Raw genomic sequence first — 25787 nt, forward strand, 5'->3', positions numbered from 1 at the left:
TTTCCATACAAATTGTGAAATTTTTTGTTCTAGTTTTGTGAAAAATGCCATTGGTAATTTGATAGGGATTGCATTGAACCTGTAGATTGCTTTGGGTAATATAATCATTCTGACAATATCGATTCTTCAAATCTAAGAACATGATGTATCTTTCTGTCTGTTTTTGTTGTCTTTGATTTCTTTCATCGGGGTCTTAGAGTTTCCTGCATACAGATCTTTTGTCTTTTTATGTAGGTTTATTCCTAGGTATTTTATTCTTTTTGTTGCAATGGTGAATGGAATTGTTTCCTTAATTTCTCTTTCTGATTTTTCATTGTTAGTCTATAGAAATTCAAGGGATTTCTGTGTATTGATTTTGTATCCTATGACTGTACTAAATTCATTGATTAGCTCTAGTAGATTTTGGTGGCATTTTAGGGTTTTCTCTGTATAATGTCTGTGCCTCAGTGGTTAAAAATCAACCTGCAGTGCAGGAGATGAAGGACATGTGGGTGCAGTCCTTGGATCAGGAAGATCCCCTGGAGGAGGGCATGGCAACCCACTCCAGTATTCTTGCCTGGAGTATCTCATGGACAGAGGAGCCTGATGGACTACAGTCTACAGGGTCTCAAAGAGTTGGACATGACTGAAGCACCTGAACACAGCACAGAGCGCACACATGGATAGTATCGTGTATCATGTCATCTGCAGACAGTGAGAGTTTTATTTCATCTTTTCCAATCTGGATTCCTTTTCTTTTTCTTCTCTGTTGCTGTGGTTATGACTTTCACACCTATGGAGTAATAGTGGTGAGAGTGGGCACTCTTGTCTTGTTTCTGATCTTAGGGGAAATGCTTTCAGTTTTGAGAATAATGTTTGCTGTGGGTTTGTCATATATGGCCTTTATTATGTTGAGGTAGGTTCCTTCTATGCTGATTTTCTGGAGAGGTTTTTTAATCATAAGTGGGTGTTGAATTTTGTCAAAAACTTTCTCTGCAATATTGATATGCTCATGCGGTTTTTATCTTTCAATTTATTACTATGGTGCATCACATTGAAGAATCCTTGCATCCCTGAGATCAATCCCAGTTGATCAGGTTGTATGATCCTTTTAATGTGTTGTTGGATTATGTTTGCTAGAACTTTGTTGATGATTTTTGCATCTGGTTCATCAGTAATATGCTTTGTTTTCTAAATTATTAATAAACGAGACCAAGTTCTAAACTGTAGAAGAATTTCTACAAATCAAAAAATATAAGAAATTAGTAAAAACATGAGGGAAAGGTATGAAGAGTTAATTCCAAAATGAAAAAACCCATGGGTTAGTAAGGACATAAACAGATGCTCAAACCCATTGGTGATTAGTAAAATTAAAATGTCAAAATACTACTTTTCTTCCACCAGATTGGCCATGGTTGGGAAGCTGGATGGTGTTAACGGTTGTCAGGTCTGTGGCAATACAAAAATTGCCAAGTTACATAGTGGAAGTATGGACCAGGGCAGCAGTTCTGGAGAGCACTCTGCCACCTATGCCACTACTTGCTGCTCTGGCACACTCCAAGATGTACGTTCTACAGAAATTCTACTTTGTTTGTGATAGCAGGAAGTCGGAGACAATCGAGTTGGTGGTCAGTAAAGGGCCAGATAAGTACATATGGTGAATGCATTTTGAGGACTACTTGTGAGTTGAAAGCAATGAATTTGATGTACACACAGCAATATGCATAGTTCTAAAAAATTGTGCTGAATGAAAGAGGTAAAGGAAAAACTTAAGATACTTAGCAAATTAAACTTGTATAAATTGAAAATATGTGCATATAATTTAATATACATTTTAAAATAACTCATATAAATGAAATGATACATTTCACACATATCAAGGTGGTTGTATATGGAGAGATGGAAATAAGGGAAATGCATAAATAAAAAAGGGAGGGTTCTGCTGAGACCAGGGCTGGTGAGCCAGGGATTGAGGAATGTGATTGACTCAACCATCTGCCCTTGAGATCTAAAAACAGACTCAGTGTTTACACAGTTATGACTAAATAAACATTATTTACACCTGAATCATGGAGTGTATTATGATTACATTTCCCTTTTGGTATAGAAGGAGGTAGTTTACTTTCCTGGAATTAAAAATGATTTGAAAATTTTTTGTTCACTTTTCTGTTCCTATATTGCTGTTTCATCCCTGAACTATTTGCCAGTGAATATATCTCTTCCCTTTGTATTCAAATTCCTCAGATAATCTGTATTTTACATTTTCTTTTTTTGTGACATCCATCTTAGAGCCTTTGGTCCTTGACTGTGTACTGAATTGAGTCCTCCCCACCCCTCTGAATTCATGTTAAAGCCCTACCCAATGTGACTCTATTTGGAAATAGTCTTTCCTTAAAATTTTTATTTTATATTGGAGTATAGTTGATTTAAAGTGTTGTGTTAGTTTCTGGTGCACAGCAAAGTGACTTAGTTGTACATGTACATAGATCTATTCTTTTTCGAATTGTTTTCGCATTTAGGTTATTAGAGAATATTGAGTAGAGTTCCCTGTGTTATATAGTAGGTCCTTGTTGGTAATCTGCTTTAAATATAGTAGCATGTATATGTCAACCCCAAACTCTCAATTTATTCCCCCTCTACCACTCTTCCACTTTTGTAACCTTAAGTTTGTTTTCTGTGTCTGTGAGTCTGTTTCTATTTTGTAAATACGTTTCATATGTATCATTTTTTAAAGATTCCACATATAAGTGATATCACATGGTATTTGTCTTTGACTTACTTCACTTAATATGATAATCTCCAGGTCCATCCATGTTGCTGCAGATGGCATTATGCCATTCTTTTTAATGACCAAGTAATATTCCATTGTATATATATACCACATCTTTATTCATTCCCCTGTAATGGACATTTAGGTTACTTCCATGTCTTGGTTGGACTTCCCAGGTGGTGCTAGTGCTAAATAACCCGCCTGTCAGTGCAGGAGACTGAGAGACATAGGTTCGATCCCTGGGTCAGGAAGATCCCCTGGAGGAGGGCATGGCAACCCACTCCAGTATTCTTGCCTGGAGAACACTATGGCAGGGGAACCTGGTGGGATATGGTCCATAGGGTCACAAAGAGTTGGACACAACTGAAATGACTTAGCACCCATGCATGCATGCATGTCTTGGTTATTGCAAACAGTGCTAGAATGACCATTGTGGTGCATATATCCTTTCAAACCATGGTTTTCTCTGTATATATGCCCAGGAGTGGGATTTCTGGATCATACGGTCACTCTATTTTTAGTTTTTTAAGGAACTTCCATATCCTGTTCTCCATAGTGGCTGTACCAATTTACATTCCCACTAACAGTATAGGAGGGTTCCCTTCTCTCTACACACTCTCCAACATTTATTGTTTATAGATTTTTTGATGATGACTATTCTGACTGGTGTGCAGTGATATCTCATTGTAGTTTTGATTTTCATTTCTCTGGTAATCAGTGATGTTGAGCATCTTTTCATGTGCCTCTTGGCATCTGTATATCTTCTTTAGAGAAATGTCTGTTTAGGTCATCTGCTCATTTTTGATTAGATTGTTGGGTTTTTTTGATATTGAGTTGCATAAACTGTTGGTAAATTTTAGAGATTAATTCCTTGTTGATTGCATCATTTGCAAATATTTTCTTTCATTCTGTGGGTTGTCTTTTCATTTTGTTTATGGTTTCCTTTGCTGTGCAAAGGCTTTTGAGTTTACTTAGGTGGAGATAGTCCTTAGGGGGCTTTCCTCATAGCTGAGTCGGTAAAGAATCTGCCTGCAATGCTGGAGACCCGGGTTTGATTCTTGGGTCAGGAAGATCCCCTGGAGAAGAAAATGGCAACTCACTCTCTTATTCTTGCCTGAAGAATCTCATGAACAGAGGAGCCTGACAGGCTACAGTCCATGGGGTTGCGAGAGTTGGACATGACTTAGCGACTAAACCACGGGTCCTTAGGAGGTAACGAGCTCCTAAGAGAGGAGACCTAATTTAATTGTACTGGTGACCTTATAAGAAGAGGAAGAGATCTCTCTCTCTCTCTCTCTCTCTCTGCCATGTGAAGCATAGTGAAAAGATGACCATCTGCACCCAACAAGCGAGGTCTTACCAGAAACCAGCTCTGTCAGATCTGAGACTTCTACTTTCAAGAATTATGAGAAAATAAATTTCTGTTGGTTAAGCCATCCAGTCTGTGGTATTTTGTTATGTTAACCCAAGTTAACTAAAGACAGATTTTGAAATCAAGAAGTGGGGTGGAGCTGTAACAAATACCTAAAACGTGGAAGCAGCTTTGAAACTGGGTGATGGCTAGAGGCTGGAAGAATTTTGAGCATGCTTGACAAGTCTAGCTTGCTATAAAGAGATTGTTGATAGAAATATGGATATTAAAGGTGATTCTTTTGAGGACTCAGAAAAGAGCAGAGCTAGAGAGAAAGCCTCTGTTTTCTTGGAGTATATGTCAGTAATCATGAACAGAAAGTTGGTGGGAATACAGATGTTAAAGGTCATTCTGATGAGGTCTCAGATGGAAGTGAGGGACACATTATTGGAAACCAGAGGAAAGGCAATCCTTGTTATAAAGTGACAAAAAACTTGTATTCTAGTGTGTTTTGGAAGGAGGAACTTGTGAACAATGAAATGAGATATTTAAGTGAGAAGATTTTGAAGCAAAATGTTGAAAATACATCCTGGGTCCTCTTGACTGCTATGGTAAAATGTGAGATGAGAAATATGAAGAAGAAACTAAGTGAAAGGAACCAGAATGTGAAGATTTAGAAAATTTGCAGCCTAACTATATTGCAAAAAATGAGAAAACTAGTTCTGAAGGGAGGTTGAACAACCATTTGATAAGGAGATTAGTATATATGTGAACTATGAATTCAGTCAGCCACTTCAGCAGAAACCAGAATTGGAGATAGGATTATATCCACAGAAACACTGCCAGTTTTAACTGAAGGGGATGGAGATGGATGAAATGAGGAAAGGCTGTCAGGATTTCTTAGATTCTTCAAAACAGTACCATAGGGATATTTGGTTGTAATACTGTGCTTCTAGTTTCATGGAATAGGGAAGAATGATCCTGAATTTTCTTCTCTGCTCTGGTTTCTCTATTTTCTTCTCTAGACATTCCAAAGTATGACTTTAATTTCTTTCTCTTTCCCCTCTAGTTTCCATCTCTTTTTCTTTTATACTTTCTGAGAGATTTTCTCAACTTTATTTTCCAACCCTTGTATTGATTTTATTTCTGCTCACTTATTTTTAATTTCCAAAGATCTCATTTTATGCAGACTGATTCTTTTTATTTAATAGATGCATACTCTTTCTTTATCCTTACAATATTCTTTTTTTATTTCTGTGAAGAGGTCAGTTTTTTGGAGATGTTTTCTTCTGGTCCCTGCATTATTTTTCTTTCCTGTGAGATCCTTTGACTTTTTGATTTCTTTTACATCAGAAGCTTTCCCTCAAGTATCTGGTGGTGTGGGACTGTTTCACCAAAGAGCAGAACACTGAAAACTTAGGGAAATGGACATTCTGGGAGCAGGGACAGAGCTTGTTAACGGTGAATTTCACTGTGGGATGATCTGATAGGATTGTACAAGGACAAAAACAATTAAGAGTCCCTTTAGCTCTTTTCCGTTGGGCTGATCAGTGTGCCCAGAGATGACTCTTCCCGTCTCCCTCCTGGAGAAGATATGCTCGGCTTCCAAGCATTCCTGTTGCTGAACTGGGTAAGGAGACTGGTGCTCTTAGCATTCAGTAAACAGACCTTCATCTACCCCTCCAGTTTTCAGTATGAAATCAGACTTCAGCTCTGCTTAACAACCCTGAGACCAGAATGTCTGGTTCAGTCTCTTTATGGAGCCTATATCTAGTCTTCTGGAATGGGAGGAGAGGTCCCCCAGCTGCAGATTCTGATCCAGATTTCCAACTTTATCTCCTGTTTCTTTCTCATTGGTCTCCAACTTTCAAAAGTACATTGAGCCATGAATTCCTGAGCTTTCTCGAGTTCTTCCACTTGCAAAGGCTTGTTGCTGGGATACCCTCATCATTAGTTTAGAATTCAATTTCCATGTGTCTAATGAATAAGTTACTACCTTTCCATCTGCTCTCTAGTTTTCAGAATTTCATTTCTGTTACCTTCTTTTCCATCCTCTTGTCACTGCGTCATATCTTTCTAATAAGTCAATAAGGTAGGTGTTATTATCCTTTTTTTTTTTTTAAAAACCTATGAGACCAAGACCAGAATACCTCTGTATCATTGTGATTTGTTTTGAGAGGGAGAAATGGCAGAACACTTCTGTTAAGTCTTCAGCTTCATCAGGAGTCCTATAAAGTTTTTGAGAAAAATAACTAGGGATATTTGGGAGACATTTATTATTTATTGAAATAAGGGATTTCAGAGCTAAAAACTAGAAATTTAAATCCTGGTTCAGAGTCTTCGTTAACCATGTGCCTTGAGCATGTTAACTGAACTGCTCTTGGTCTCATAGATTTAAAAAAAAAAAGGATAATAACACCTACCTTATTGACTTATTAGAATTTAGAAGTATACATATAAAGCATGTAACTCAGAAACTGATATATAAGAAGTACTGGATAAGTAGCAGCTTATATCAGTTTATTGTTGACAGATAGAGTACCATTTATCTATTATTTACTGAGAATAGGGGAAGAGAAGCAAAGGCAATTCAAGTGTCAGTTTTATTAGAGGTACCAGGGAAATGTCAAGTGAATCTCCCTCCATGCTTCTCAAAAGCAAGATTCTCTAACAACAACTAGATTGGAGAATGGAATTGGGTCTCCTCTTTTCCAACTCTAGTGGACACTATTTACATACGTCCAGTAGAAGCAACTTAACTTACTTCCTTTATTGCAAGTAGGTGGAGAGCTGGGAAGTGGTTAACTTTCTCCATGCTCTACAGAATCTCCGCCCAGGAGTCTTTATCCTCTCTGGAGTCTAAAAGCCAGTTAGAGAACAGTCTGTTCAAACACAGATAAGTGTAAGAAGAAACAGGAGAGAAAAGACATTTCAGACAGTGGTGGCCTCTGAATGCACTGGCCCACCCTTTGGTAGAGCTGTGGCCCGTTGGATGACAGACTGTCACTGACCAACCTAGTTCTACACCAAGTCATATGGTTAAAAGAGAAACTGGAAGACCACTCCAGATTTACTTCTTAGGCCTGTCCTGTAGGGAGGGAAGTGGAAATCTCCTTGATGATTAGAACAGAGGAAGAGAGGTTCCTTCCTGAAAGAATTCTTGATGTTACTGGGGTCACATCCCATCTTCTGCCATATTCCTGTTGCTGTCACCTCCAGAACATTGTATATCATTTCTTTATATACATTTTTGTTTGATTCTCATTTCTTTGTAATTAAATTGCCCATAGCCTAAAATATATCTCTTTGTCTTCTTTAACTTCCTGAGGGAGAGAATGCAAGAACTATTTTGTGTGTGTTAGTCACTCAGTTGTATCCGACTCTTTGCAACCCCATGGACTGTAGCACACCAGGCAACCTTGTCCGTGGAATTCTCCAGGCAAGAATACTGGAGTGGGTTGCCATTCCTTTCTCCAGGGTATCTTCCCGACCCAGGGATCAAACCTGGGTCTCCTCACTGCGATCAGATTCTTTACCATCTAAGCTACCAAGGAAGCCCTAAGAACTGTTTTTCCCCAAAGTAATTTTTTCATATCAAGTTAGCAAAGAATGAGAATTTCAGACAAATCAATAACTACTCTTTAAATTGCTGTTCCCTTGATGGGAGTGTGGTCCACAGAAGTCCACTTTTGGTATCAGAAATCAAACATCCAGTCTTCTCCCTCATCCAATATCGATGTGAGGCTTCTTCCCTGGGGCCATGGTATACAGTCGGATAGGTCCTTTTCTGGGTTATTACAGTTTTACGTGCCTTAGGCTTCTAATCTGAGATGAAGGGATGCTTTCCCTGTGGGATTGAAATGCAGAATCTTCCCTAGTGACTTCCTTTCTTTGGAGGGTGATTATTAAATCTGGATTTTTTTTTTTTTTTTTTTGCCAGATTTAGCTTTTGTAAAAGCAAAATTCCTATAGAAGGAAGATCCCTGTTGTGAGAATAATGAATATAAGACAAACAAAAGCCCTCCTGTAATGGAGAGGTTTCTACTCATTGTCATGATAGAATTTCACATCTCCTGCTCCTTCCTTTCTCTCTGCTTTCCCCCTACCTCTTCCTTTCTGTTTTCTTTTTCATTTATCCATTTTCTTTACTTTCTCTGCTTCTTTTTATCTTTAGTTCTCTCTTGCTTTTATTTTTTCTTATTTAGTTTATTTTAATTTCCAGCTCCTCTTTGTCTTCTATTCCCTTTTTTCCCTCCTCGTTCACCTTCATACTTGTTGGATTGTCACCACTCAGCTGAATTAATCAGGATACTGAGCAAAAGTTTTCCAGAGTTACTAAAAAAAAGACTTATGTTTCTCATGGAGCTTAACATTTGAGAATGTACACTTGTGAACATAACGGTACACAGGACCAACTTAGGAATCTAGGGCCAAATCTTTGTGCTTCTGTTGGAATGGTTATTCCCGGATGAGTCCACAGGTGTCACTTATGAGGGTGGTGACTACAAAGCAGTGGCCTCCTCTGGGACCTCCAACTCATTTCTCAGAGGGCACGGGGAGCCCAGCGACCACTACAGCTCTGTGCAACTTTCCACCTCAGATAGATCTGAACTGATGACCTGAGGGTGAGAAGCTCTGTATAACTTGATTACATTTTTTAACAATTCCATTTTTCTCATGAAAAGACACCTTCAGAACACAGTGTCAGTTTATCTCTGCAATTTTAGACATCAAATAGCTTATTTTTTTAGTTCTCTCTGGGTCAAAGAATGTTATTAAGAAGAAAAATGTAAAAAAATATTGGCTTTGTAACAATTCGGAGTCAAGACTGAAGGCTCTCATAAACCCACAGAAATGTTCTTGCTTTGAAATTCTTTAGAGGAGAAAGGAAGATAAAAATATTGTACAGAGAAAGAGTGTCCTAAAATATACATTAAAAAATGAAACCAAGCCAATAAACTGGCCAACAGATTTTGAAGGTTAAGGTGCCCAAACACTCTTTTGGTGGAATTATCATGTAGGTTCTAGATGTGATTTTTTGCTTCTGGGGAGATCACTTTAGAATCCAGAGTATAGATTTGGCATGAACAGGAAATGATAATTACTCCTCACCTTCCTTATTTATTTTAGAATCTGTGAACTGAGATGTTTGCTCCATTTTTCAGGACTGGCAAAAGATACTGGATCTTATTTCAGGATCCCCAGATTAGAACTTTATCTCCTGATATTGTGAGTTTGCTTCATCAAAACAGGCACTACGAAATTAAAGCAACGAACACAGTGGAATGAAAATGAACAGAGCCATTCTTTTTTTTTTAAAAGGCATAGGAAAAAAATCAATAATTTGTCTTCAAGTGCTTAGACCTATGCAGGAAAAGGAAGTGGAAAAATGAATTGTTCCATCTGTAAATTTCAAGCAGGGAAAATGAGGTACAAGCCTATCAGCAAAGTACAGACAGAGGTGGACCTGGCGAAGCAGAAGGAAAATGACTAACCACTGTTTCCCCTTATTCCCATAACTGATTGGACGTAAACAAGACATTCTCCCCCAGATGAGACGCAGAAGTCTGATACTGAGCAGTGGCTACTTCTCAAGATATCTTTGCAGCAAGATGGGTTCAAGTTATGATTTCACCATTTCTATGATTGACATTGTTACGGTTCTTGGAGCAGTTACCATGGAAACAGAAGGGCCTTGCATGTATTTGAAGTAATTCACCTGACCTAGTGCTCAAAATGAGGGAGAGCTGAGCGCTAGTATTTCACCCAAGTATTCCCCATGATCTAGCTGATGCAGGCTGCAGTCTTGGCTCTGATCTGAAGAGGCTGTTGAGCAGTGCACATGAGGAAGGATGAGAAAAATGGCAAATTCCTGCATCTGTTTAGACAAATTCCAGGCAGAGATTTCCCCTCGGGAGTTACGATGCTGTCAGTAGCCTCTGGTATTTTCTCCTTCCTAAATGTGGACTTGATTTTTATCCTTTCTCTCCTGATATCCGCTGGGGAGGCCTTCAGGAAGGATGCTTCAGTCAATTTGCAGCAGGACATTTGTGTCACCCCTGAGCAGAGGGAAATGGGGAGAGAGACAGATTGAGAGAGAGCCATGAAGCAAGTTTAAGGTGGTTCTCTGCCTTGGGGCAGATGTATCCCATTCCTCCAGAAATAGTATCTGGATTAGATTAAAAATCAGCGTGTGGTTTCCCATCCCTTTTAGATCAGAGGGCAACACTCAGGCAGCTGACCATCACTGTATCTCACTTCATCACTGCAGCCTTGACGTTCGATCTGTCCAGGACTCAAACGCTCTCTGTATTCTGCCTGCCCCTTTCACTAATATGTTCCTCTGGACTAGACAGTGCTTCCTCTCCATTTCAGAGCACTCCCATTTCTTTGAACTTGTGGAACAAGGAGGAGTGCTGGCAGTTTTCCCCACTGCCCCTTGCTTTTTCCATCAACACTCTTTAGTCTTCTTTTTGAGAAACTCAGATTACCACTTGGACCGTTTTTTCGCATCTTCATTGATCTCATTAACTCTCCTTTGGGATCTTCTGCTCTTCTCAGTGACCTTAGCCCCTGACTTGGTGTCGTGCTTCCTGACCTGATGCACAGGGAATTCAGTTTCACACTGATAACTCTACTAGTGCATTGGTCCTCTCCCTTTCTTGACCTCTCAACTCTGATCACCCTCATCTGGCCCCTAATCATGGTCCCTAGAGTAGAAATAACTACTTTTTGATCTCATCTTCACCCAAAATTGAGATGTTTCCTCTACTCTCACATCTTCCTATCCTTTCACCTGACACAGTCTCATCCTCAATGAGCCTCCTCCTGATTCTGATGACACTTTCCATCTTGGAACCACTGTGCTGTCTTTCTGTCTCTCAGACCCTTCATAGCTTCTCAGATATTCTCACCATAGGTCCTGTGGTTAATGAGTTCAGCTCTCTTCTCAACGACAGTTTGGGCTCTCTCAGACCCTATACACTGAATTGTACATGATATGAACTCATTCATTCATTCCCCACTCATTAAGTATTTATTAAGCAGCTGGCATTTTTATATTGGAGATATGGACCAGTTCTCTGCCTTCCTGGAACTTGTAAAATAGTGTATGAGCCATACAGTTAACGTGAAACACGAAAGTACAAACTAAAGCGTTAGACAGAATTGACAAGGTACTGGGATGATAAATTTGTACTAAACATTTATAAGGACCAGGGACTTTTATAAATTTCTTATGACTATTAACTCATTGAATCACGACAACCACCCTCTGAATAACTGCTTCACATTATTCCCATTTTATACTGGAGAACAATTCAGTTTCTTGCCTGGGGGTCACACAAGTGATGGAGCTGGGATTTGAAATCAGGCAGTTTCCTTATGCCACCATCTTAACTGCTAAATCCCTGCTCTGGGGCAGTGGTTAGGGGATTTTCTTAGACAAGCTGGTCATTGAAGGCCTTTTGGAGAAGAAAGTTTTTAGCCTGAGGCTTCAGGAAAGAGAAGGAATCCTACACACAGTCATAAATAAATGAAAGAGCTAGGAAAGAATATTTCAGTGAGAGCAAGTAGAATGGAGCAAGGTCTGAGTAATAAGGGGAACAGGGTTTATTTGAAAAATGGAAAGAATGTCAAGATACCTGGACTACGGATAGGAAGGGAGAATGGCCTATGATTGGGCTGGAGAGGAGAGCTGAACCAGATGATCTGAGGCAGTTTTGGCAGAGTAAGGGATTTTTATTGTATTCAAAGAGCTATAGAGGATGGAGCTGGAGTCAGTTTTTACTTTTGAAATCTCTTTCTGGCAATTGTATGGAGAGTGGATTGAGAGTTAATAGAGGAAGTGGGGAAAACAGCTGGAAGCTCTTGCAGAGTCCAGGCTGGAGATATGACTTGGACTTCAGTGGTGGCTCAGTAGACGGAGAGCATGGCTCCATGGAGATACACTTAGGATCAACTGGACTAGGTGATGGGTGAACCCAGGGAGTGGGGGGAGGGAGAGAAATGAGGATGGGTCTCAGGTTTCCGACTCATACCTGTGAACTTTACCTTCATTTGACCAGGCAGACAAGACCAGCAGACAGCCCAGTCCTCACTTCTCTTCCTTTTACCCTATGGATTACCACAGATTTTCTGTCCTCCTATTTCCAATAACAGGGAGTTTATCTCCTTACCTCACTCCTATGTATCATCTTCAATCACCGATTTCCAGCCACCCTTCCTGTCTTCTCTGTGGTGACGCTCAGTCTCTTATCCTCATTCTGTTGTGTACCTTCAGGTTTTCTTCTGCTGGCATCTTCTTTCACTTATACAACAAATTCCAAGTTTTGTCTACTCTGAAACAAAGTAGACAGCTGTGACCTTGGACCTGTGACTTGACCTCCTTGGGCTTCAGTTTCCTGATACGCAAAATGGAAATAATACTAGTAACTATTTCAGACTGCTGTGATGCTTAATAAGTTGCCATCTATAAAGTATTTAGAATATTGTTTGGTGCATAGTAAATGCCCAGATTGAAGAAGGAAATGGCAACCCATTCCAGTGTTCTTGCCTGGAGAATCCCAGGGACAGAGGAGCCTGGTGGGCTGCCATCTATGGGGGCGCACAGATTCAGACATGACTGAAGCGACTTAGCAGCAGCAGCAGCAAATGCCCAGAAAGGCAACGGAGAAAAGGAAAGATACCCATTTGAATGCAGAGTTCCAGAGAATAGCAAAGAGAGGTATGAAAGCCTTCCTCAGTGATCAGTGCGAAGAAATAGAGGAAAAAAATAGAATGGGATAGACTAGAGATCTGTTCAAGAAAATTAGAGATACCAAGGGAACATTTCATGCAAAGATGGGCTCAATAAAGGGCAGAAATGGTATGGACCTAACAGAAGTAGAAGATATTAAGAAGAGGTGGTAAGAATAAACAGAAGAACTATAGAAAAAACATCTTCATGACCCAGATAACCATGATGGTGTGATCACCCAGCAAAGACTGACATCCTGGAATGCAAAGTCAAGTAGGCCTTAGGAAGCATCACTACGAACAAAGCTAGTGGAGGTGATGGAATTCCAGGTAGCTATTTCCAATCCTAAAGATGATGTTGTGAAAGTGCTACACTCCATATGCCAGCAATTTTGGAAAACTCAGCAGTGGCCACAGGACTGGAAAAGGTCAGTTTGCATTCCAATCCCAAAGAAAGGCAATGCCAAAGAATATTCAAATTACTGCACAATTGTACTCATCTCACATGCTAGCAAAGCAATGCTCAAAATTCTCCAAGCCAGGCTTCAACAGTATGTAAACTGAGAACTTCCAGATGTTCATGCTAGATTTAGCAAAGGCAGAGGAACCAGAGATCAAAATGCCAACATCCATTGGATCATCAAAAAAGCAAGAGATTTCCAGAAAAACATCTGTTTCTGCTTTACGTGACTACTGGAAAAACCATAGCCTTGACTAGACGGATCTTTGCTGGCGAAGTAATGTCTCTGCTTTTTAATATGCTGTCTAGGTTGGTCATAGCTTTTCTTCCAAGGAGCAAGTGTCTTTTAATTTCGTGGCTGCAGTCACCATCTACAGTGATTTTGGAGCCCAAGAAAATAAAGTCTCTCACTGTTTCTATTGTTTCCCCATCTATTTGCCTAAAAGATGATGTTGTGAAAGTGCTGCACTCAATATGCCAGCAAAGTTGGAAAACTCAGCAGTGGCCACAGGACTGGACAAATGTCAGTTTTCATTTCAATCCCAAAGAAAGGCAATGCCAAAGAATGCTCACACTACCACACAATTGCACTCATCTCACATACCAGCAAAATAATGCTCAAAATTCTCCAAGCCAGGCTTCAACAGTATGTAAACTGAGAACTTCCAGATGTTCATGCTAGATTTAGAAAGGCAGAGGAACCAGAGATCAAACTGCCAACATCCACTGGATCATCAAAAAAGTAAGAGATTTCCAGAAAAACATTTGTTTCTGCTTCACTGACTATGCCAAAGCATTTGACTGTGTGGATCACCACAAACTGGAAAATTCTGAAAGAGATGGGAATGCCAGACCACCTGATCTGCCTCCTGGGAAATCTGTATGCAGGTCAGAAAGCAACAGTTAGAACTGGACATAGAACAACAGACTGGTTCTAAGTAGGGAAAGGAGTATGTCAAGGCTGTACATTGTCACCCTGCTTATTTAACTTATATGCAGAGTACATCATGAGAAATGCTGGGCAGGAAGAAACACAACCTGAAATCAAGATTGCTGGGAGAAATATCAATAACCTCAGATATGCAGATGACACCACCCTTATGACAGAAAGCGAAGAAGAACTAAAGAGCCTCTTGATGAAAGTGAAAGAGGAGAGTGAAAAAGTTGGCTTAAAGCTCAACATTCAGAAAACTGAGATACGGCATCCGGTCCCATCACTTCATGGCAAATAGATGGGGAAACAGTGGAAACGGTGGCTGCCTTTATTTTTTGGGGCTCCAAAATCACTGTAAATCGTGACTGCAGCCAGGAAATTAAGAGATCATGGCATCTGGTCCCATCAGTTCAGTTCTGTCACTCAGTCATGTCCTGCTCTTTGTGACCCCTGGGACTGCAGCACATCAGGCCTCCCTGTCCATCACTAACCCCAGAGTTTACTCAAACTCATGTCCATTGAGTCGGTGATGCCATCCAACCATCTCATCCTCTGTCGTCCTCTTTTCCCCCTGCTTTCAATCTTTCCCAGCATCAGGGTCTTTTCGGATGAGTCAGTTCTATGCATCAGGTGGCCAAAGTATTGGAGTTTCAGCTTCACCATCTGCAGTAATTTTGGAGCCCAAGGAAAAAAAGTCTGTCACTATAGAGTTGAAGTATAAAGAAAGCTGAATGCTGAAGAATTGATGCTTTTGAACTGTGGTGTTGAAGAAGACTCTTGAGAATCCCTTGGACTGCAAAGAGATCAAGCCATAAATCCTAAAGGAAATCAGTCCTGAATGTTCATTGGAAGGACTAATGCTGAAGCTGAAACTCCAATACTTTGGCTACCAGATGCGAAGAACTGACTCATTTGAAATGACTCTGATGCTGGGAAAGGTTGAAGGCAGGAAGAGAAGGGGATGACAGAGGATGAGATTGTTGGATGGCATCACCAACTTGATGGGCATGAGTTTGTGCAAGCTCTGGGAGTTGGTGATGGACTGGAAGCCTGGCATGCTGCAGTCCATGGGGTCAGAAAGAGTTGGACATGACTGAGCAACTGAACAGAACTGAAGTGCTCAGTAAGTGTTGGCTAGTATTTCTTTCTAGGTAGAATCACTCATTCCTTCTTTTGATCTCTCATAGTACATTCTTCTATAATAATGATTATTACAATGTTATGATTGTGATAGGCTGTGGCTTAGAAAAAACGAAATCCAGAACCACAGCAGTGTTCTTTCCATCTCCTGTGTTATTTATGTGATACATGATCTATAGTGCACATTCAATAAATGTTTATTGAATTAAAGAAATGTGAGAAATTTTGTGGTTAATTTAAAGATGAATTAATAGGGGACCCAAGGTGAAGTTATTGCTAATGAAATCAGCTTTCGTGGTTAACCAAATTACATAGTCATTTGTAATTTTGTAATTTTAATCTTTGAATATATTAAATCTCTATATGTACTAAGATGAAAGTAGGAATCAAAATTTAATACTGTGCAATCTATGTGCTATATGCTTTTTATAATTACTATCCTCTTTTAATTTATTAATACAATTCTACAGTGGAAAAATTTGATTTGGAGTTCAGTGACTCTTCTAAGGTCACAAAACTCATGAGTGGTTGGAAACTTATATAGGTTTCCAATCCATAGAACCAAACTGTCAACTGTGTCTGATCTTTTTACTTTCCTGTATTTTACTTTTCCCCTTCCACTGTTGGTAACTTTCTACCAACACCTCTAACTCTACTTGCATTGACAATTTTATAATTTAGTTATAAGTGCCTTTGGTTCACTGATACTTACACTATACTTCTCATTGATATCTTTCTGGCAGTCTAAAAGTGTTTTTGTGACCAGATAAAGGAATTCTGGGTATGAACGGAGGAGTTGCTGTATTCAGTTCAGCCTGGTAAAAATATCAGACTTCAACTGTCAGCTGTGCTTAGCTTCACAGTCCTCCACTGGCGTGGTGTAACCCCAGCCATGGAAGACACCTCTCCCTGATGGCTCTCCTAGTCATGGAGGAAATGAGTACTTTTTGCCTCTAGTTTCTCCAGCTGTACCATCAGTTTCAGGTTGAACTTCCCTCAAAGCAGCTGCCACGCTCTTCAGTCATGAAATTCCCTTGGTTTCCCATACAGGAAAGCTTCATTCTTGAATCTTTCCCTTTCCTGGGCACTTCCCATCTAAACAGTGTCCAGCAATGACTGCCCTCTGCTCCCATGTTCTGTAAAGTTAGTTCCTCGGTGCATCTGCATGTTGAGTGTTCTGCAGAGGTCTTTCAGTCTGGAAAAAGTCCTGCAATCTCTGAGACACAATTTCTCTAAACTAAGATTTCTTTCACCCTGTATCTCTCCTTCCCAACAGTTTCAATATTCAGACTACCCAGGCTTCCATCAGTGATGAATCTGGCTCCTCCAGTCTCTGTTTTTACATTTGAGAACTTAGTCAACTGGAAAATAAGATCAGATTGCCCTGTTGTTGAAGGGGGTTTGTTTTTCCTTCTCTTTTTAGTTACAACACTAAATGGTGTATGAAAAACATTATACAGTGCTTGATGGCAAAAACTTGAGGATAAATTTGTACTCTTATAAAGGTGTATCTATTTCAAAAGATCTCGTAGGTTAAATAGATTACGTTACTTTTGAGTAACACATATATGATATCTCAGGGGAAAACAGTAACCTACTAATTAAATGATGGATGTTTGTGCAGCACAGCCTTCCTGTCCCCACCATTTTTTGAAGGATGATATTTTAGTTGATGGTGTCGATTTAGTGTATTATTCCATAAGCAGTTGGTCTTCACTAATACCTGCATAGACTCTGTTGTTAGGGAAATTAACCATTCCTGTGCTACAGCCTAGGGCTTCCCAGATGGCTCAGTGGTTAAGAATCCACCTGCCAACGCAGGAGATGCAGGTCTGATCCCTGGGTCGGGAAGATCGTCTGGAGAAGGAAATGGCAACCCACTCCAGTATTCTTGCCTGAATGATTCCACAGACAGAAGAGCCTGGCAGGCTATAGTCCATGGGGTCACAAAGAATCAGCCACGACTGAGCATGCATGCACTCATGTTCCAGCCTTCTAATCAGTGGCAGATGGAAATGGATTCCTGATTTATCTTCTTGTTTCTGCACTTGTCATCTTCCTAAACACAGCAGTCAGAGAGATTCTGTTCAAGTGCTGCTGCTGTTTTTCAGTCTCTAAGTTGTGTCTGACTCTTTGCAACCCCATGAACTGCAGCACGCCAGGCTTCCCTGTCCTTCACTATCTCCTAAAGTTTGCTTGAACTCATGTCCATTGACTTGGTGATGCCATCCAACCATCTCATCCTCTGTCACCCTCTTCTTTTGCCTTCAATCTTTCCCAGCATCAGGATGCTTTCCAGTCAGTTGGCTCGTCACATCAGGTGACCAAAATATTGAAGCTTCAGCATCAGTCCTTCCAGTGGATATTCAGGGTTGATGTCCTTTAGGATTGACTAGTTTGATCTCCATGCAATCTGAGGGACTTTCACGATTGAGTCTTCCCCAGCACCATAATTTGAAAGCATCAGTTCTTCAGTGCTCAGCCTTCTTTATGGTCCAACTCTCACATCCGTACATGACTACTGAAAAAACCATAGCTTTGACTATATCGGTCGATTAAAGTATAAGTTAGATAATTCTACTCCTGTGCTCAAAAACCTCCAGTGACTTCCTCTTTCTTACCAAGTGAAAGTCAACCCACAAGATCATCCATAATCTGTCTGCTGTCTTACTTCCTCTTTTCTTTGATTCTTCTACTACAGCCACATTGTGCTCATTGCTAGTCCTTGGACTTAACAGGCATTCTCTTGCCTTAGGATCTCTGTAAGCTTTTCCTGCATCTTGCTCCTGTATCCTTCTGGCTCCACTTATTTCAGATCTTCAAATGTTCTATGGCAGCTTCCCTGATGACACCATTTAAAAACCACAGGCCCCACATTTTCCAGTCCCTTTCTTCTTTGTTTTTCTCCATCATAGTATTTATTGTGTACATTTAGATATTTTATCTCTTTCCTCCCCTGAAATATAAGCTCATCTCAGCCACAAACCTTATCATTTATTCACTGCTTTATTCACAGCTTCAGGAACAGTGTCTGGTAGGTATTCAATAAACATTTGTTAATTGAGTGGCACAGTCTATGATTTTGGCATTCTTTCCATAGACTTCCCTTGAGTTCTCTGATAAGGCTGTATATAAGAGCATGGATCTGGCTCCTTGAGGAGACCACCAGGGATTTGAATCTGTCACTCACACCTACACAGTACCCACCTCTGGACCTTGGTGGGCTCTGCGGGTGAGCCCTTGTTCTTTAAAATCCTCATTTCTTGTATTTTCTTTTTTTCTTATTGTAACATCCCACGTGTAAGTCTGTCTCCCATGATTGAAGTCAGTCTTCCCATGAACCCTGTGAGATAGATTAAAAGAGGAAAGAACAGAACCAGTGATAATGGAGCATCACTTTGTTTCTGGGACTAAGCCAGGGACTTTCACAGTGGTCCTTTCATGTATGTGTCAACCCTAAGAGGGAGTTACATTCCTGCTTTACAGATGTGGCTCAGAGAACTGGTGACAGGCAACGTGCCTGAGATCACACCTAAGTCTCTCATACCTGAGCCTCTTCTCTGTCTTCCGTCCTCCTTCCTCCGTGCTCCCCTTATCTCCTTTGTGTGGGAGATAGTTTCACTTAAGTCATGTTTTAGACTTGCTGCTTCTTTAAAGCCTCTTTGGCTTTGGTGAAAACAAACAGTTGTAGGTTCATCCTTTTGGCTACTATTTGTCCTTGAGCGTGAACCCAGAGTCCACAGCAGTCAGATAGTTTAATGAACTGCAAACAAATGGGGTTTCCCACATGGCGCAGTGGTAAAGAATCTGCCTGCCAGTGAGGAGATGTGGGAGATATGGGTTCAATCCCTGGGTCAGGAAGATCCCCTGGGGAAGGAAATGGCAACCCACTCCAGTATCCTTGCCTGGAGAATTCCATGGACAGAGGAGCCTGACAGGTTACAGTGCACGGGGTTGCAAAGAGTCAGACATGATGGAAGCAAACAATAAGTGAACTGTCACTAAGTCATGTCCAACTCCTTGTGACCCCATGGGCTGTAGCCTGTCAGGTTCCTCTGTCCATGGAATTCTCCAGGCAATGATACCGAAGTAGGTAGCCATTCCTTTCTACAGGCGATCTTCTCAACCCAGGGATCAAACTCAGGTCTCCTACTTTGCAGGCCGATTCTTTTACCTCTGAGCCAGCAGGGAAGCCCCAAATGAACTGCTTAGGGTTTTGACTCATTGAAAGAAAGTTACCCAATAAGTTCAGAGCACTGTAGATGACAGAAATGAGATTGTCTTCAACATTTGGCTTGGCTTCTTGACAATGCGCACTGGGGATTTTATTTTGGGAACAATACTGAAGGGTCTTCATCCTGTAAAGGAAAGATTTAAACTCTTATAAGGCAGCATTTGAGTTTGTTTTCTGAAAAAAAGACAGTTGATTGGAAGGAAGCATATTTGTCTGTAGCAAAAGCACACACAACTTAAAAAATAAACTCAAGCCAAGTTTTCTCTGTTGGCAGAGTTCAAGACATACCATTATAATCAGTCTAGTTCTGAGAGAATGTCGCAAAGTTTAAAAAAAAGAGTCCCCAAATTATCCAAATAGTGAAACTTGAAAAGCAGCCAAGGAGAATTGCATCTTTCCTATTACTACCACATGTGCTGTCCTGTAAACCCCATTTCACAAAGAGCTGAATAATAGTTCACTGTCTCTACCAGAAGTGCTGCCCCACATCATCTCCTTGGCATGATGGCATTCTAGAGCAGGAAGCCACAAGCCTGTGGTTTTCCTTGCATGGTGTTCTCATCCTTGCTCACTGCCTGCTTCATTCACACCCAGCTCATGTGCTTTGAATTTAAGTTGTTTTTTCTTTTTCCCCCATGTAGGCTACAAGTGTTGCATTTACACACAGTAAAGTGGCTTTATTTCTCATCTGAACAATCTTGCTGTAGTGCTTTCAGAATTTTTTGTTGTTGTTCAGTCACTAAGTCCTATCTGACTCGGCAACCCCTTGGACTGCAGCACACCAGGCTTCCCTGTCCTTCATTATCTCCCGGAGTTTGCTTAAATGCATGTCCATTGAGTCAGTGATGCCATCTAACCATCTCATCCTCTGCTGCCCTCTTCTCTCTTTGCCTTCAGTCTTTCCCAGCATCAGGGTCTTTAACAGTGAATCTACTTTTCACATGGGTGGCCAAAGTATTGGAGCTTTTCAGCATCGGTCCTTTCAATGAGTATTCAGGGTTGATTTCCTTTAGGATTGACTGGTTTGATCTCCTTGCAGTCCAAGGGACTCTCAAGAGTCTTCTCCAGCACCCCAGTTCAAAAGGCATCAGTCCTTCAGTGCTTAGCCTTCTTTATGGTCCAACTCTCACATCCATACATGACCACTGGAAGAACTGTGACTACTATATGGACTTTTGTTGGCAAAGTGATGTCTCTGCTTTTTAGTACACTGTCAAGTTTTGTCATATCTTTTCTTCCAAGGAGCGAGCGTGTTTTTAGTTTTATGACTGCAGTCACCGTCCACAGTCATTTTGGAATCCAGGAAAAGAAAATCTATCACTGCTTCCACTTCTTCCTCATCTATGTGCATGAAATGATGGGACCAGATACCATAATCTTAGTTTTTTGAATGTTGAGTTATAAGCCAGCCTTTTCACTCCCGTCTTTCACCCTCATCAAGAAGCTCTTTAGTTCCTCTTCCCTTTCTGCCGTTAGAATGGTATCATTTGCATATCTGAGGTTGTTGCTATTTCTCCTGGCAGTGTTGATTCCCGCTTGAGCTTCATTCAGCCTGGCATTTCACCTGATGAACTTTGCATATAAGTTAAACAAACACGGTGACAATATACAGCCTTTTTGTACTCCTTTCCCAATATTGAATCAGTCAGTTGTTCCATGTAAGATTCTAACAGTTGGTTCTTCACTCCCATACGGGTTTCTCAGGAGACAAGTAAGGTGTTCTGGTATTCCTAGCTCTTGAAGAATTTTCCACAGTTTGTTGTGATCCACACAGTCAAAGGCTTTAGTGTAGTCAATGAAGCAGAAGTAGATATTTTTCTGAAATTCTCTGGCTTTTTCTATGATCGAATGGATGTTGGCAGTTTGATCTCTGATTCCTCTGCCTTTTCTAAATCCAGCTTGTACATCTGGAAATTCTCAATTAACGTACTAGTAAAGCCTAGCTTGATGGTTTTCAGCCTGACCTTACTAGCATGTGAAATGAGCACAATTGTGTATTAGCTTGAAAATTCTTTGGCACTGCCCTTCTGTGGGATTGGAATGAAAACTGACCTTTTCCAGTCCTGTGGCCACTGCTGAGTTTTCCAAATTTGCTGACATACTGAGTGTAGCACTTTAACAGCGTAATACTTTAGAATTTGAAATAGTTCAGTTGGAATTCACCTCCACTAGCTTTGTTCATAGTGATGCTTCCTAAGGCCACTTGACTTCACACTCCACGATGTCTGGCTCTAGGAGAGTGATCACACTATCATGGTTATCTGGGTCATTAAGATATTTTTTGTACAGTTCTTCTGTGTATTCTTGCCACCTCTTCTTAATATCTTCTGCTTCTGTTAAATCCTTGCTGTTTCTGTACTTTATTTGTGCCCATCTTTGCATAAAATGTTCTCTTGATATCGCCAGTTTTCTTGAAGAGATCTCTAGTCTTTCCCATTCTTTTTCCTCTGCTGCTTTGCAATGTTCATTTAAGAAGGCTCTCTTATCTCTCTTTGCTATTCTCTGGAACTCTGCATTCAGTTGGGTATATCTTTTCCTTTCTCTCTTGCTTTTTGCTTCTCTTCTTTCCTTAGTTATGTGTAAAACCTCCTCATACAACCACTTTACCTTGTCACATTTCTTTTTCTTCGGCATGTTTTTGGTTGCTTCTTCCTGTACAACGTTACAAACCTCTGTCTGTAGTTCTTCAAGTACTCTGTCTACTGGATCTCATCCCTTGAATCTGTTTATCACCTCCAGTGTATAATCATAACAGATTTGATTTAGGTCATACCTGAATTGCCTATTTTTCCTACTTTGTTCAATTTAAGCCTCAATTTTGCAATAAGGAGCTGATGATCTGAGCCACAGTCAGCTCCAGGTTTTGTTTTTGTTGACTGTATAGAGCTTTTCCATCTTTGCTGCAAAGAATATAATCAATCTGATTTCAGTATTGAGCACCTGATGATGTCCACGTGTAGAGTCGTCTCTTGTTTCGTTGGAAAAAGGTTTTCCATGACCAGTGTGTTCTCTTGACAAAACTTTATTAGCCATTTCTCTTCTTCATTTTGTACTCCAAAGCCAAACTTACCTAATACTCTAGGTATCTCTTGACTTCCTACTTTTCCATTCCAATCCCCTATGATGAAAAGGACATCTTTTTTTTTGGTGTTAGTTCTAGAAGGTCTTGAAGATCTTCATAGAACCTGTCAACTTGAGCTTCTTTGGCATTGGTGGTTGGGACATAAACTTGGATTACTGTGAATGGTTTGCCTTGGAAATGAACCGAGATCATTCTGTCATTTTTGAGACTGCACCCAAGTATTGCATTTCAGACTCCTTTGTTGACTATGAGGGCTACTCCATTTCTTCCAAGGAATTCTTGGCCACTGTAGTAGATAAAATGGTCATCTGAATTAAATTTGCCCATTCCCATCCATTTTAGTTCACTGATTCCTAAGATATTGATGTTCACTCTTACCATCTCCTGCTTGACAACATCCAGTTTACCTTGAATCAGGGACCTGACATTCCCGGTTCCTATGCAGTATTGTTCTTTACAGCATTGGACTTTGCTTTCACTGCCAGACACATCCACAACTGAGCGTCATTCCACTTTGGCCCAACTGCTTCATTCTTTCAGGCGCTATTAGCATTCAGGATACATGAGACAAATAAAATGGTTTACTACCCAAAAGAATGTTTTAAAAAGTGTTCATGTAGAAGCCTATCTGGAAGAACCCTTTTGGTAGAAGCAAAGCTGACTACTGGGTACAAAAAAAGAAGATTTGGACTTGCAAAGTGTAGAAGGCATGGGGCCTGGTACAGTGTGCCTCATGACTTGTCATCATATTTTAAGTCACGATTGCTGTGATTGTGGATTGTCTGTTTAGTCAAAAAAGAGAAAGAAAGAACAAAAAATGCTGTCTGATAGTAAATCTAGAAAGATCTGTATTTAAAATATTAGCTTGTCTTCTATTTACATAGCTGATCTTGGCTATGCCATTTCACATCTCTGAGTCACATATGCCTGATCTGTAAAACAGGAGTGATAATCTCTCCCTTCCAGGGCTTTAGAGGAAATGATATCTACATAATCACAGTATGTGTATCGTAGTCCCTTCCTTCACCGTGTCACCTGACATTGATGGCTTATTGGTTCTCTGAGTATAACTGGGTGGGTTTTCGCCTCCATGCCACTTTGTAATCCAGCTAGATCATTCCCGCCTCATTCTTTTTCCTTGAAGATGTTTTCCTAGCTCTGATTTTTGGAGTGGATGTACTGCAGGTTGAATCCTGAGAGGATGCCAGCACTGAACATCACATAATGATCCACTGTTAGATATGAAAACTAATATTTACATAGCACTTGAGCATTTAAGAAACACTTTCAAACATGACATCCTCTTTAATTCTTAAAATTACTTTCTGAAGTAGTTATTAGTATCTGTTGTTACTCCATCTTCTAGGAGAGGGAATCAGGACTCTGAAATGATCAGGGGCTCAACTATAGTCACATAGCTGGAAATAATGGAGTAAGCATGGCTTCCCCCAGTGGACCTCATAGTAATAAATAGTATTAATACTTTGCAGTTCCTGACCCCACCTCTCTCTCCTGTGTTCCCGCTGCCTTGCTGACACTGTGTCTTGGTCCCTTGTATTTCTGGGCATCCCCGTAGACTCTCATAGGTCCTCATGAATACATGCTCATAGCTACCACTTGGTGTTGGCCATTTTCCTCCTCGTCAGATTGGGTTTATTTTGGTGAGGTCTGCCACCTGAAAAGAAGCATTGTGAAGGTGCCTCCCTGTTGCTATGGCTACCGGTGCCTGCCATCAAAGGAACTTAAATTGAGGGCCCAGCCTCATTGTGTTCCCGAAGTCACCGGTGTTTTTCCTCACCTTGATGCTGCCTAAGCATCATGACGTTGCTGTCCGATGCCTCTGTGATAAGAACATCCATGTGGGGGGGAACCCTCAGCCTATTTTGACGCAAATGGGGCTTTATTCCTCAAGCCCCAAAGCAGTACTATTTTGTTCCTACTCCAGTGCTTATGAAGTTTGGTGAAAATAGTCCTTTTAGTTTCATTATAGTCCTCTTAAAAGTCCCAGTGAGGGCTTTTGTTAGCCAGGGTTCTCCAGAGAAACAGAGCCAAAAGATATATAGGTGGCTAAGTAGGTAGGTAGCTAGAAAGATAGGTAGTAGATAGATAGAAAGATTTATTATGAGAGATAGGTTTATGTGATTATGGGAGATACTCCCAAGATTTCCATCTACAGTCTGGAGGCCCAGGCAAGCAGGTATGTAGATCCAGTCCAAACTGAGAGGGCTGAGGAAGAATAGGGGAGCCCATGGTCTAAGTTCCAGTCCAAGTCAAAATGCCTAAGAACCAGGAATGCAGATGTCTGAGGGTAGGAGAGATGAATGTCCCAACTCCAGCCAAGAGGATGGACTCACTCTTCCTCTACCTTTTTGTATATATGAGCTCTTAGCTGTTTCAGTGTTGCCCACCTGCATTGGCCAGGGTGACCTTCTTCCCTTAGTCTAGGGATTCAGATGCTGATCTCTTCTGGAGACACCCTCACAGACACATCTGGAAATAATGTTTACCAGTCTTTTGTATTGTCTTTTGGTCCAGTGAAGTTCGCATATAAAATTAGCCATCATAGGTGTTATTGAGATACACAATTATAAAAGATAAATTCAAGGGACAGGTAACATGGTGACCTTATTAGAATCATCTTCTGACTCCATTGATCATTAACTGCTGTGCCTGAGGAACTATTTCTTGTCTTTCAGTAAGTTTTTTTTTTTTCATCTGAATTTCCTTTGTTCTTTAAGTAAATAAACTACCTTCTGGTGATCCCTACTTGTCTTCAGACACAACCGATCCTGTTTGGTGACCATAGCTCAGGCCCATATAGGGTCCTCTGCCATTCACATAATATTTTAGTAGTACTTTGACTTTCGGACTTCAGAGATCAATAACAGTTCAGAAACAATTTGCAGAAATAATATTGAATTGCCTACTGTTTATTTTGCCAACTGAGAAAAATAAATCAAACAATAAAAACCAAAACAATAGATACTTACTAAACCATACAGAAAGAGCTGGACCTTTGCCAACTCTTTAGTTTCAATAATAGAAAGATGATTTTACCACCGAAAGAGGAGGAAAGACGTATTATCCAAAGAACAGGCATG

The 25787-nt window shown here is 40.5% G+C and overlaps 1 long non-coding RNA gene across 1 annotated transcript; it reads right to left on the reverse strand.

Moving 5' to 3' along the window:
- Positions 1 to 9386: 9386 nt before the first annotated feature.
- Positions 9387 to 24355, reverse strand: LOC145520023 (uncharacterized). Its single transcript, XR_014064129.1, has 5 exons — positions 24190 to 24355; positions 19610 to 19728; positions 18578 to 18713; positions 12278 to 12502; positions 9387 to 10159 (listed from the first exon to the last, which is right to left on the reverse strand). It is a non-coding gene; the product is annotated as an uncharacterized LOC145520023 (long non-coding RNA).
- Positions 24356 to 25787: the final 1432 nt, after the last annotated feature.

Source organism: Giraffa tippelskirchi, chromosome 1 (genome assembly GCF_054371585.1).
Source record: "Giraffa tippelskirchi isolate mGirTip1 chromosome 1, T2T-mGirTip1v1.2.pri, whole genome shotgun sequence".
NCBI classification, from domain to species: Eukaryota; Metazoa; Chordata; class Mammalia; order Artiodactyla; family Giraffidae; genus Giraffa; species Giraffa tippelskirchi.